The following is a 16,233-nucleotide window of genomic DNA, read 5'->3' as shown; positions in this document are numbered from 1 at the left end:
TTAAAAAAAAAAATAATCAAAATTACTTGTTTTTTAATCTTTATAAAATTAGACTTTGTCCCCCTAATATTTTAAGAATCGCTTTATATTCCTTTGATGTTTTCTAGTTTTTCACTCATGTCCTTGAAAATATTAAACTTTGCCCATGGAATCTTTTACACAAAAATATACAGAAAAGGAAGTGGTTCCGATTCATCTTACGTGAAGGATGTTAATTAATAGTCCAAACAAAAGCTGACATTGGCCAAATACCGTGAGAGTCAGTCACACTCTCAATCGTATTTATTTTCCCCTTAATGGTACTATTTTTAAAAAAAAAAAAAAAAGAAAAAAGAAAAATGATATCCACACCCTCCCACTATAAAAGGTGACTTAAAATGTCAAGAAAATGTTAGGTGTGGATACCAAATACTACTCGAATAGATAGAACTTGGTTGTGGCTACATCAGCTAATTCAGGCTTTCACTGCCGCAGAATGAGTATGGACAGCTTCATCAATACGAATGCAATTTGATGCAGACCTAATCAAAGTAATGGGGGACCAATACCATTGTTGGAGCTTCTTCTCCTCCTTCTTTCTCTTCTTCTAATGGTACATACAGCGTAGAAGAATTAAGGCGCATCAGCGAAATTCCAGCCGCCATCTTGCAGTTTGCAGGCCTCCATTCTCGCTCCTCAGTCCACATGGTACATTAAAACTGGACGCCAGATGACAGCTGAGCCCACCCATTTATGGTTCTCATGCATGCTTGGAGTTGGAGGACCACTCTTGATTCATAGGAATATTTCCCAGTGAATGTTCTTTAGATCATATGCCCCCCCAATTTAATTTTAATTTAAATCATCTCACATCATCTACTCCGCTATCGTATGAGTATCAATTAAGTTGCTGATTCTTGTTAACATCAATTGGAAATCTCCCTTAACATTGTGCCTGAGCATTTTGGAACGATATTTCGCTTTATTTATCCTTAATTTGCGACATAACTTTTCAAGAACAAAGCAAAAAAAAAAAAAAAAACAGAGTTACTATTTCCTAAGAGCTTTTCATTTTGTCTGAGTGACAATTAAGGAGTCCATTTTAGAAGTAACCAGTCACGTTTTCAAGTATTGTTCCTTTCCAAGAGGAAAATTATAATGATTTCAAGTATTGTAATAATTAATCGTTTTTGGTCCTTGCGAGATCGATCTTATTGACAAAAAGGGACATATTTTCGAGTACTTGGGGGCGATTGTAACTTAGAAGTACTGAAATTACTTTTTACTATAGACCATTTCACGGCCAAACAAGCTTGATATCATGCAACTTTAATGGCTTCACAACATTTTTTAACAAGTGGGTGTGTTTGGATTGCATTTTTCTGGACTTTTTTGTAAAAAAATTACTCTAGCGATCTGATACATGTGAGACAAAAAGATAATTGAAAAATGTGTTCACGAAAAACGTAACAATTTTTCTTTGAAAATCTGCAATCCAAACACACTTGACACACTTGAAGTTTAAGAGGAGATATTGCTAAACTTAGTAGTATATATAGACATATTTCATTTGTATCACTAAAATAGTCCAACTTGCTCTTCTTTTACATGGCCTCGGGGGGAAAAAAGGACGATATTGTTGATAATAATGCAACGATGACATTGTTGATAAGCAATTATACTACTATTATGAGTTTTTTTTTTTCTTTTAATTATTGTTTGGAAGAACCATAAAATGGACATGACAGCAAGTCGCAGCACACATTACGTGCTCGACCATCCTATATAGTATACTACTAGTAATTGCAAACACTACTAAATAGTAAATACGTTCCCGATTAGGAAATTGGGTTCAACAAATTGGGCAAACTAGCCAGGAGATTAGAACGTACGTGTGCACAGATTAAAGACTTTTTTGGTCGGAGGTAATAAAACTCAATCTCTAAAATCAAAATTCTTCATTCTTCTTTTGTTTCAATATGTGCGTGTGAATCCAACTTAAAAGAAGAAGAAGAAGAAAAAAGGAAAAAGAAAAAACTCAACATTAATTAAGGAACTAATGATCCCGTAAACATTTTTTTTGTTTTCCCAAAACGGCCACCCCTAGTGGTTCTACGAGCTGTCAATATACATATACACACACCTTCTAAAGTCCCAAAAAGGCCTAGTGCGACATTAAATCAACAACAACAGAAGAAAGTGACTGCTAATTCAGCACAAGCTTCGTGGAATTCCAGAACTTCCTCCATGTAATGATTACAATTAACAGTCATCTGAAAAGTTAACTTGTCCCAACAATTTTTCCAAATGGCTTCATTCATTCAGTCTGTGCTAGTATTGTATTACGCACACCAGCTTGAGCACGTGCAATGATCGATCGTTTAGTAGTAGTAGTAGTAGTATCCAGCACTGCAGTATCATGATCAGGATTGTGGATCAAGAGCCAGAAATTCAGGTCGAAAAATAGAGAGCGAACATCTATCTATCTCTCAGGCGGAGCGATGAATGAGTAGTAGTAGTAGTAGTAGTAGTGGGGGTTTCTGTTGAAGCACATTGTGCGCTATCTTCAGATGCAAAGAGATCTTTAAAATATTTTGCAGTGAAATGATCACAACGGTGGGAGATGTGCAACAGGTAATCTGGTTTCTTTGTCCCCATATAGTAAGACACGCAATGCACCCTAAAGTGACATCAAAATTTTCAAAAAACTTGCATCTCAATAATTTTCTCTAAAATCCCAAGCCTACATGTGGCCGATATAATGGCCAACCAGACCTTCCAATATTGCCTCTCATTAGCAGGAGGAGGGGAGGGGAGGGGAGGGGATAAGAGTGTTGGCATTAAAATAAGTCACTTCGTCAATTGTTTGCGCAAGTCCTCATCACGAGTCTATCTCTGGTATCATGGTATTTTGGAATGAGAAAGGTCCTTTGCTTTTGGCCATCATTTTCGTTGTACAGTTTGTGTTAACGCAATGTGCATGGAAAATAAAAAAATGTGAATGATTTCGGAAAATAAGATAAAATACTAGTACCAGTAGAAGAGAGATGATGATATTATTGAATGGACCATGAAGTAGCAATAGCAGCAGCAGCAAAGCTAACAGTAGTATAGCAGTAAAAGAAAAAGAAGAAGAAGAAGAAGAAGAAGCAGAAGAAAAGGGACGGGATGGGGAGATAGTGACCTAATCGAAGGAGTCAACATCCCACAGTTGCCCTCATACCCATAAATAAAAAAGCCTGCCACCAAATTTAAGTCAAAAGCATGTAAACCCTAAGCCCATAACTCCCTCTTAAAGGCGCCTTCTGAAGAGTACTGCTCACAACTCATACCCCCTCAGACTCAGACTGCATTTATTCCCCACACTCGAAGCCCCTTCTATTGCCACCTGCAAAAGCTTAATTCAAGTCTTCCCTTTTGACCCAGTTTGGTGCATCAAGGATCCCTTGAGAGAAAAAGTTAAAAAATGATAAGATCTAGAAAGCAATTCATGACCAACAGAAAAAAGCCTAGTTCTTTAACAACAAAGAAAGGAAGGAGGGCATATAATTAAGATTTTCCTTTTCAAGTTTCAAGAGGAAGAATGAACCAGCTGTGGCCTACGTAAGCATTGAGCATGGATGTTCAAACAGCAAAGTAAGTACCAAGGAAAAAGAATAGTTCATCACACAGTTGTAGTCCTGTCTTTTCTGCAGAAGCTATACATCTATTTTACAGGCGAAGTGGTTACCTGATCAGAAGCCCAGTTTTGGGCTGAAAAGAAAAGACGAATCATCTTACTGACCCTCATAATATTCAATATCTGGTAGTACTACTAAGATAAGTCTGAAAGACCTATGAGAGGGAAAGATCCTTCGTCCTTGAATTTGACTCCCGAAAGATTGTCCCTACAAATCAACTAGGGAAATCAAACAAAGACCAGAACTTCGTGTTGAACTATGCCCTCTCCGGGTGGAAGTGGATGGAATCAAATCTCGAGTGAAGCCGTAGCCGATTCACATGTTTAAAGAATCTGATAGTACGACTTCATGACGGTAAATGGTTAAAAATCTATGACTTCAGATCATGCTCAAACAGAACTAAACACAGTACAATAATCAAATTCAGTTAGTAGGTAGTTTGCTTCTATGGTTGATTATAAAAAAGAAAAGGAAAAGAAAAAAAAAAGGAACATTAAAGTACTCAAAAAGAACCAGATTACATAATTAACGTGGAAACTACATGATGTTGTCTCAAGTTGACTGCTCAGAGAAGCATCGCTGCTCGGCTATTATGATTACAACAAATCTAGCATTACACTAGAGAGAAAACACATGATTTTTAGTAAGGGGGTACAAAACAGATTTAGTACTGATATTTTAAGAAGCTGACAGAACATACCAAGGTTTCAAGACGGAGGATTTGTGTGAGAAGTAGCGAAGAGTGAAGCAGAGCGAGCGAGCAAGAGGGACCCGTAAAACTCAGGATGGATAGCGCCAAAGCAATGATGAGAGAAGAAGCTGCGGTCACAATATTCACAAATCACAACCACGGCCATCATCATCACTTTACTCTCTATGGCGCTATCCCTCCTGAGCTTTACCGATCCTCCCATGCTGTTTATCAACCTGATCATCAAGATCATCTCTTCGCCTTTTTATTAAAGACAGACGAGAGGGGAGGGGGGGGGGGGAGAGAGAGAGACTGAGAGAGAGCTCACTTCAATGGTGAGGGGAGCTCAAATATGGTGCTTCTAATTTATAGGCGAAGAGTGAAAGTACGTGGCATTGGGGCTCAGAAGACCAATCAAAAGTATGGGGGGATTGGGTTGGCTGATGGGAGGACGGACTTTCCTTGGGGGTCTTATTGACTACTTATAGGAAAATATTTGGTCCTTCTCCATAAGCTATGCGTTTTACATTTATTTTTTCTTCCTCTCTACGCTGCCGACTACGTTAACTTCCAACGTTGCACTTGTTTACATACGTATCTACGATTTTATCTTATTTTCTCCACTAAGGCGGCATACTTGTAATTTTTTTTTTTTTTGTTTTGACTTTTGGAACTCGAAGAAAACATGAAGCGAGCAAATATGGCGGTCGAGACATAATAGTTGTTAGGAATATTTATCCAATGCAGTCAAATCCAAATTCCAATTTGTAAAGATGTCAATGCAATATCTAATTATGGCCCTTGTACACTCTAATTTCAACCTTAAAGTCATGCTTGTACTAGTTACCTCCCCTTTAACCCAACGTCATTTTAGGTTCAACATTAATAAATTTTTGTACTAATTTCCAAGTAAATAATTGCATTTGGGAATAAAATGGCTATGGAGATCATAGAAATTTTTTCTAACTGTTCCTTCACTCATCTAAACCACCTAAAAGATGCCACCCTTTAGAATTCTTTTGGAGTAAGCTCGTTTTCATGTAATTATCTCTATGTATTAGCAATTGAAAGCAATAGAGAATATGTTATCCCCATATAAGCAAATGGTGATGCAAATGAATAAGCACAACATTTTAAAGTAAAGAAGTTGAAATGATCCCAATTTGCCAATTAATTGGTGCGTTTCATTGTTTGTACAGGAGATTATTTGAATTAATTCTTGTAATATTTTCGCGATGTAGTGTATGTGAAATAAAAATGTAATTCAAAAGATTAAAAAATGTATGTGTGATGCAGATAAATAATTTTTTGACAAATAACTCCTATCATCGTGACCAATAGAGAAGATAAAACTTAGCCTTTCATTCATAAGAAATAATTAATTAAGAAGATATTCGGGAAACATGTATGGACAAATTGAGAAGATGATATAACTTCAACTTCAAGGGGCAGACCTCATGATTATCAGAAAGATATCACAAGTGCGATGATTTGAAGATATGGTTTGAAATTAGTTAGAACACAAAGTTTTACAAAAACTTTTCTTTTTGTCTTGTGGGCATCTCAAACACAATCCTTCTAGCCTACTAATTGGTGATCTAGTTAGGATTCTTAGACTATCATGAATTTACAAATACTGCAAAACAGTCTGTCGGACGCATAATGTTCCACAGTTATATTCTGTACAAGCAGCGGCAGAGTCACAACCTCAAGGTCAAGAAGTTCAATTTTCGACACCACATCAAATATAATCATAATGAATTTACAATCAAAAGATATTTATATTAAATATTTTTTTTTTCTATTATACCAATTATATTTTGACACTATAATACAGTGATAGTTTAGAAACGTCAAAAGAGTTTGTGAAGCATTAAAGTTATTGTGAAGCATAAAAATTAAGGATTTTTAATTTATTAAGGGAGGCAAATCCAAATAAGAAAGAGACGTTAAAAAATTTTAGAGGGACCAATATAGATAAGTAAGAGAATTTCAAAAACATCGGCATGTAAAGTCGATAAGAATGAGAATTTTAAACATTTCAAGGGCTGCAGATAAAAGAGTAACTTAAACATTTTCAAAAATTCTATACCTAGAATAAAATTTTCTCAAAGTTGAGGGGGGGAGGGGCAATTGCCACCCGCAAATTCATTTGGCTGCGTCCATGTGTACGAGTCTTTACTGGTAGGAAATTCTTATTTAGATTGCTGGACGGATGAAACCTAGCTCTGAAGCTTAGGCTTCTATTGAGCTGCAGAGATCAAATATTTTACGCGGCCTATGGACGGTAGGAGAAAGTACTCGTGTTGTAGATCCCCTCAACGCGAATATGCTGAGGAAGGGAGACACTTTCACATTCAAGATTACAGGCCAGCAAATATAAATATTAATGATAAAGATTTCAGCTCAAAAAGGTGTCATCGACCAATGGATGAGAGACATGGTGCATGACTGCAGGAGGAGGGTTTTCCTTAATTAGCCTCTTTTCAGATTTTGATGAAGTACGAAAATGATTTGTTTAGTGTTGTTTGTACCATGGGTCAAATAACACTAAATCATGGCTCCATTTGTTGTCCATCACCACCCGAACATCACTTGTGGAGTCATACTTTAGAAAGCCCACCCTCCCGGGGCGGATTTTCGTCAAAGTAATGATAATGAGTTAATAATAATCTCATGTAGAGTCGGCAAGCATCAATTTTGTGGCTCTCCTCTACGCATTCTACCTTTATTCTACAAATGTCTAAGTTTACGTACGCCCTCCAAACGTAGAAATCCATGTTCCCGACGTCCATGCTTTGTACTCTCCTCTCTCTCTCTCTCTCTCTGTCTTTTTTTTTTTTAATATTTTCTATCGTGGTTATGATTACCATACCATTTGTAATTACTGCAATTAGAAATTTTTGTTCTCTTTTGTGCATCTCGTGTGAGATGTGAGGATCTCCGCAGTGAAAGAGGGGAAACTAGTGTTTGGATTGCAATTTTCTAAAATTTTTTGTAGAAAATATACTACAATGATTTGATATATATAAAATAAAAAAATAATTACGAAATATATTCACAGAAAAACACAGAAATTTTTTAATAGAAAATCCCTTTCCAAACAAGAAATCGCCTGGCGGAAATTGATGGCAGCATCTTAGACGAAGATTTGCTTCAAGTTCCAAGCCATTAATGTCAAAGAAAGTTGCGCAAGGTTTCTGCTTTCTAATCTACCAAGTAGCAGACCGTGGTGTAGCATGCCAACAGACAGCAATTTCCATTTCCCATACCTTGAAATCCCTAATATTAGAAGGGTTTTCCTAATATTTATTTATTTCAATTATTACCTTCTTTTAAATTTATGTACATTCTTTATTTAATCTTACCTACCCTCCCTTGCATATATTTACTTTTCTTAACTAATCTTACATTTTAAAAAAATATGACACTTAAAATATATCTTAATGCGTGTCCAATGAACGCCTGTTAGAGAGACCCATAATATAATACAGTTTTGACTTATAGGTATCCAATGAGCACTTGTTGTGAAAGATGTCAAGTGTTAGTTTCTAAAAAATCATAGGCTGCGTTTGGATTGAGTGTTTTTGCACCTGTTTTTGAAAAACTGTTTTTCACATTCCAAATGCTACAGTAATGTGTATTTCAAAAACAACTTCAAAAACACCATATCCAAACAATATATCAAAAACAACTCCAAATATATTTCAATTACGTATATTTAATTTGTATATTTTAATTATGTATTTTAATATGTATATTTCAATTATATTTTAATATATTTTAATATGTATATTTCAATTATGTATTTTAATATGTATATTTCAATTATGTATATTATATATATATTATATTAATATAAATATATTTATTTCAATTATGTATAATATTATATATATTATATCAATTGAAATAAATATTATATATTTATATAAATACATTTATTTATATATAAATTTATAAATATATTTATTCAATTTTGTTTTATAATATATATTAATATATATTAATATGTATATTTCAATTATGTATATTATACATAAATTATATTAATAATAATGTATATTATATATAATATACATTTCTAATATTATATATTTATACATACATATTATAAATATTTTATTTTATTTATAATATATTTTTATATATTTATAATATATTTACATAAATATTATATGTTATATAAATTATATATAATATAATGTATAATATATTATACATTTATATAAATGTACATTTATACATAATATATAAATATTTATGTATATTTATAATATACATTTATATTATGTATAATATATAATATAATACATTTATACATTTGTATTAATATACATAATATTAATTTTACATTTATTCATAATATTAATACATGTATACATTTATATTAATTATATTAATACATTTCTACATAATATTAATATATATTTATAATTTATTAATTTATACATTTATATAATATTCATTTATAATTTATACATTTTTAATAATATACACTTATACATTTAAATATACATGTATATTATGTATTATATATATTAATACATTTATACATTTATATTAATATACATAATATTAATTTTACATTTATACATAATATCAATACATATATACATTTATATTAATTATATAAATACATTTCTACATAATATTAATATATATTTATAGTATAATATATTAATTTATACATTTATAATAATATACACTTATAATTTATAATATATTTATAATATTCATTTATAATTTATACATTTATAATAATATACACTTATACATTTATAAATATATTTATATTATGTATTATATATAATATAATACATTTATATATTTTTATATGAATATATAAATAGATTTATTTATAAATATCTATAAATGTATTATAAATGCATAAATGCATATTTATATAAAAATATAAAATTTATACATTTATACATTTATACATTTATATAATATTTATTTATAATTTATTCATTTATAATAATATACATGTATACATTTGTAAATATAAATGGATTATAAATGCATAAATGTATATTTATATAAAAATATAAAAATTATAATATTCTAAAAATACTCGAAAATATGTTTCAAAAATGCCTCTAAAAATAATCCAAAAAAATCTACGGTAAAAGTTTTTCATATAGTTTTTGAAAAACAACCCAAAAAACAACTAATCCAAACGGAGCCATAGTTAATTTGGAAAAAATCTAAATCCAAGGGTTGCAATAAATTGTGATTGTGTATATTCGCATGGTAAGTAAGTTTAGATATAATTTAGATGTATTAACAAGTGTCCATTGGACATCCGTTAAAAAAAATCCTACTATTACATAGACGTAATTTATTTTAATTTGTTGCTTCCCTAGCTTATAGACGTCATCAATTTTAATTTGTTGATTCCCTTTCCTAGATGACGGGTTTGATTGTAAACCTTAATTTAAGTCCAGAAACAAGCGTGTTTGAATAATTGAAGTACGCTAGACTTCAGAAAAGAATTTCTGTTTGAATTACTATTTCTTGAAGTTTTTGTAGAAAAAATATATTGTATCGATTTGATATATGTAAATAAAAAGATGATTGAAAAATGTACTTATAAAAAACGTAAAAAATTTTTAGTAGAAAACTACAATCCAAATACCACATAAGTTTTCTCTTACAGAAGCACGTTCATACACAGGTTGGGGGGTTGGGGAGGGGGGACAGGAGGTTGTACAAAATCTACACTAAACGAGTTCATTTGGCATAACTAGTGATTGATTTTTCTTCTTTTAATTCCAACGAATCATGGAAAAATTGACCAAATAATTCATACCTATAAAAAGTTAAAAAAAGGAAAAATAATTATGGAACAATCGACAATATTTGATATGGGAAAATATTGAAGTATTTTGCTACTAATTTAGTTCCTTCTGTCGTGTATAATTGAGGAAAAAAAGGATGCATCGTATCATTGTGTCACAAGCTTCATTGAGTTAAGCTCAATGGACGTGCTTTAGAATTATTCGAGTGATGTTCATTTTGTGTCACTGAAGCTTTAATAAATAATAATAAAGACCTCCTGGCATATGTCTTGGCATAAACTTTTTGTCTGATCCATACTTAAATCATATACATTCATGAAACACACAGTGCTTATGCCATCTATCTTAATTATACCGAAGGCTGAAAATCTCCATGATGTCCTTCTAAGCATGGTTCGCAGTCTTAGGTTGCGGTCGCAATCGCGACTGTTCCACATTCGTAGATGTATAACGGTTGGATATCAAGTGATGCGCACATTATAACACATAAAATTTTCAAAAAATCTGAAAAATTATTAAAAATAAAAAAATCATAAAAAGGCATAATTTGAAATATATATATATATTCGAATCGACTCCGAATTTATTCGAAAATTTTGACCGATTTCATACATCACGGATTTGAATCGACCAAGTTAGAGTGAGTCATCGAAAATATGAAATTATCGACGATTCAAGAATCAGTATTGTACCAGTCGCCTCCGTTCTGGTTATGACTCGACTAAGATGGATAACCATGCTTTCTAGGAGGTAGAGTGCAGATGCATCATCAAGGTTTTTTTTTTTTTTTTTTGAAAAAAAAAACTAATCACAAACTTCAATGCTGCTACAATTGGATAAATATAAAAGGATGACTTAGTCTTTCTATTTTATATATATATACTCTGGCATGCCTGACTATATTTTCTGTGCAAATTGCTGGCTAAATAAAGAAAGATTGAGCAGTAAGAAGTTGCTTGATTGAATTAATATCTACTGTGTTTTTCCGGCGGAAAAGGATTATTAAATTGAAGACAAAAAGAAAAATCCAAATAAACTGTAATTTTTGTCTTGACATTGGGGGTCAACGAGTATGGTATTTAAAATTTCAGGTGATTGTATCAAATTATGATGGCGAAGTATAAATTAAAATAGTAGAAGATTAGGCCATTTGGTGCTTGGTCAAACTCTAGGGAAATGCGCATAGATATATATATATATATATATATATATATATATATATATAATATGCACACAAGTTTAATCAAAAGTAGTAAAATCTTTAGCTTTATTCAGCAGGCATAAATAATCCCATATTAATGGCAAAATGGACATAGAAAGGAAAGGGCCCTGGGCCTGGCTACGTTTTCATATCCACGTTTCTCGACCAATTTGCGACAGGGAGAAGCCATTTACTTTTCGTCTCTCTCTCCCTTGTCGGTACTCGGGACGGACATAAAGAAAACCTCTCCGCATCTCCGGCGAGCAGCTTAACCAATATCCGGATAACTTGATACTCCTCCTATTTTCTAGCTCGACAATTAGTATTAGTTTCCTGATTATAAGTGGAAAACGTTTTCTTGTTAAACCCTTGCGGGTCTATTATGGGTTTTCTTGTATACAACTAATTATTGCTAGATTGGAACCTGAAACGCGTGATAAAATTTCTTACCAAAAAATTTCTTGAAAAATTATCATCCTGCTAAAGTGGCAAGACTTCTCTTAAGGTTTTCTTTCCTGTTTTTTTTTCAAAAAAAGATTTTCTTTCCTTAATTTGTCATTTTCTGTTTGTTCCTTTCTTATGTTGCTTAGTACAAATGAAAGGATACGGATGAATAAGTTTTGGTTCCATGTGCAGGAAACGTTAACCCGCTCATCCATTTGGGAAAATAATGGTTCAATTACTTTATACTAACATTTTTTTTTTGGGAATCATAACAATTGTATAATCTATTCTATCCTAATCTACAGGGAAGAGGAAGTCTAAAGAGGCTTGTGTGTTAGAAACTAGTAGATATATAGACCTAATTAAATCAAAAGAATACTATGACACCACGTTTAGATTTTTTTAGGCTGCAGGTGGGATTTGAACCCCCACCTACAATCCAAAAAAGGACTTAAAGTCCCTCTTGGTGGCCGCTCAGTGGTTATTTACTTTATACTAACAACAGTAACATAAATGATGCTATTCATATTTTCAGGATGGAAAATAGGAATGTCACAGACATCATCGTAACTTCATTATTTTTTATATAGAAAAAGACAAAGAATGTTATAGATGCCGTAGCTTTCAAAATCACATACAACTCATAACTACTAAGTAATTTTTTCTATGTTTATCGTCATTCTATGTCCCTATATTTTAAGTATTTCTTCCCTCTGATTTGTACAGATTTTTTGGGGTACAAGAAGAACGTAATTGCAAAATTGAGTCGATTACTTTGTTGGCCGATTTTCAGTATAGTGGGATTAGGTTATTTTGCAGGTGACATCAAACTGGAGCAGAATCATTGCAAGGAAGTCATTGGGTATAATTCCGAAACCACTTTAATTGAATGTGCATGTTTCGAAGGAAAGCCCCTAAATTTGTGAAAATTTTTGGGCCAATTGTTTGTTTATATGTAAAGAAATAACCAAAGGCAAAAAAGTGTGAAACAGTTTGAGAAAAATAGCTCCCTTTGTTCTGCCAATGTGAATGACTGAGCAGATAGTTCATCTGCCCAGTCCTCCAAACACCATCTCAATTCCTACCAAATTTCAAGAGAGAAGAAAATAGGAAACATTAGCGAATGAATTTTTGACTGGTTTTAGGAACTCACTCGAACTCAAGCTGAGATTGATCCAATCTGAAGAACACCGCCACTGGATAACGTATCGTGCTGTCTCTTTTGCTCAACGAAAAGCAAAATATAGGGAACTAGTATAGCTAAGCTCTTACTACTGCAGATGACCAAGAAATCTCTGTTCTTTTTTTTTTTTTGGGTTGTCCGTAATGAAATTCTAATCAATTTACAAAGCGATTTGATAGATGTACAGGTGTAATCCGTCGTCGTGACTCTAACAGAGTACACCAGCTGACTGAGAATGGAGCAACAATAATTCAGGGATGGTTGATTTTGTAAACGTAGAGACAAAGAACGTAAAACGTGCCCCGTCCGGTCCGGTCATTATATTCCTCTTTTATCTCTGACTCGGAGGGACGCCTCGGCACTTGAACCATACCCATACGATGGCTCAGCTGACCCCCGGGACTCACCACTCACCACCCAATCACGAAGCTGGAGTGGAGGCTCCATTCATTCATGAGAGTATAAAAGTCTTTTGCACAAGAGGACAAGGGGTGTCAGGTCAGCAGCTAATTTCTTTCTCCTCCTCCTCCTCCTGCTCCAGTCCTCCTCCTCCTCCTGCTCCTCCTCCTCCATCAATATCATGGACTGGCACGGAGTACCAGACGAGCGTCTCCCTCTAAGTAAAGTACTTACAAAGTATATTCACGGAAATCGAAGGAGCCCCCTTTGCCATGGTATTTTATGTTTGGGACACTGTTCAAATGACATGATTGCCCTTACAACCTCTGTAACATCAACTCATTCAATCCCCATTCGTATCTACAGATTTTGGCCGCTTTCTCCTTAAGGAAACCCGAATCCTAGGGCAATTTAGTCATGCCAGTTTCTTTATTCCTGCAACCACTAGCTTCTTCCTCTTCTTTCTTCTTTTTCGCATGCTGCTATGCTACTGCAATCTTATTTTATCCTCTCAGTTCCTGGCCCATCCAATCCAACAACTCTGCCCAAAAGGTGAAATTCATCTGCCATGGTTTTATATACCTAGGGGAGAGTTGGGGCCTGCTCCTTGCATTTAAAGATTTTTGGCACTTTTTCAGCTTTTCTTCCCGAAGTCATACTTGCTACTGAAGCACTGCTACAATTATAATGCCCTACGTGACATGAGTGGGAAGAAAATGAGATGCTCGTATCTGAGTTCTTTGACCTCTCTGCATAATAATGGGTAGTCACAGCAATATACCAGAATCATATACTACAATAATCTGATCTGATTAAATGGTAACTAATTTTAGGGTTAGTTGCATAGTTATTAAAACCAACCCAGCAGAAGGACGGGTTGGTGGATCAATGGTTCAATCGATGGGTCACGGATTGAATCATTGGTGTCACACTATATAATAAAAATATATATAATATAATTAAATATAAATATAAATTATAATATAAGTACAAAAATTCTTAAATGTTAACAAGTTATAACTCATTCATATTTCATAGTTCATACACACAAGTCATACACATACGTGTTTCTTAGTTCATGAATTCATATTAATATTATATACAAATGTAAATGATAAATCTAAGTGTTAAAAAAAAAAAGAAACCATAATTTTCAAATTTCTTTTTAATTTTTCTTATCTAATGGTCAAAAAAATGACAATGCCCATGTTGGTGTGGCTGGTCAAATTTAAAAATTGTGTAAAAAGGTAATTTTAAAAAAAAATTTCAAAAACCGCCGAGTTTAATGGATCACCAATTCGACCGTCCGAGTCAAACGGTTCAAAACGAGTTATCTGCAACTTTGATCCAATTGTTAAACCGACCCGGTTCCATGGCGGGTCCACCGATTTGATCGGTCCAACTATCAAGTTGGATCGAGTTTAATAACTATGGTTAGTTGTGCTGAAACCCTCGTACAGCGTCCTCTTGAACTTCAAATAGGCAACTTGCAACTCATTCTTAGACGAAAATACCATCAAAATGTGGATTTTTCTGACCTTAACAACTTAGTATTCTTTTATTTTTCCCCCGTTCTTACAACTGTCAATGGGGCTAAGACAACCTTAACTCAACATAATCAACCCGTAAAATTTGGCTCATGATATCTGTGCTCCAAAATCATCCTTCGACGCTTCAATATTTCACTCAATAAAACACAAGATCAGAGCACCAAGAGCTGATGTTGGAGCGCGAATATCAATTGCCTAAATTTTGGGAGAAAACCTTAGGTTCAACCATACCGAGTAGAGCTTGAGCTTATAGGCTCGATTCGATTAAAGTTTGACCCAGATAATTTTGTATATAAGTATATATATTATATGTATTATAGTGAAAATAATATGTAATTATATTTATTACAATGCCAAAAAAAAATTAGTATAACTCTATAATAAAATATAAATGTTAAACATATAATTATATATTATTATATCTTAATTGTGAGATTGGGCCAAACCTATACTAGGTCTGAAATCCTAATTCTTATGTAACCCAACTATGAATTTCATATAATATGTCCAAAGTCCAAATCTCGAAAAATAAAAAAAAAATTCATTAATTTTTCAAGCCGAGTTTGGACTTATTAAAATCCAACCCAATGTAGACAACCCAAGCTATTCCTTCCATCTCTTTTTGACATTTTCTTATAGGAGTAAGAATTTACGCAAATAAACCTAATCCCCACAGGAACTTCAAAAGCCGGCAACTTTTGAAGTCCTATGAGGGACTTATCTATCCAAACCCCAACCTCCCAATACCGATGTGGGATAGAAAACCCCACAGGGTGCCCCGCTGCTAAGAGATAAAGACCCCCCAAGCTCCTGAGAATGAGTTTTCTTTCTGACATTTTCTTACAGAAGTAAAAAATTACGCAAATAAACCTAATTTCCACAGAAACTTCAAAAGCCGGCAACTTTTGAAGTCCTGTGAGGGACTTATTCCTTCCATCTCATGCCCTTTATTTTTTAATGTTTGCTTACAAAGTTGCAGGTGAGAAAGTACAAATCGCCCCAGAATCCAACTTTTTAAATTTTTCTTGGGCAAAGTACTCTAAAACCCAACTTAAAGAATACAATTCCAATCAAACTTGAAAAAAATTAGTGTTGTACTTTTCTTAGCGCACATGAATTTTTCATGTTTCTAGGCATTACCACTAAGTTTGTATATAATAACAAAAATCAACTTCAATGATTCCATTTCTTCTTTTGGCAGGCTTTGTCAATCAACTCGATCGCCAAAATAAATGCATTTCTTAATTTCTTTATTTTTTTCCCCTAGTAGAAAGAGCTTTTTTTTTTTTTGTGTGTAATTCT

The sequence above is a fragment of the Coffea arabica genome, chromosome 1e, assembly GCF_036785885.1.
Source record: "Coffea arabica cultivar ET-39 chromosome 1e, Coffea Arabica ET-39 HiFi, whole genome shotgun sequence".
NCBI lineage: Eukaryota > Viridiplantae > Streptophyta > Magnoliopsida > Gentianales > Rubiaceae > Coffea > Coffea arabica.
This window is presented reverse-complemented; position numbering follows the sequence as displayed.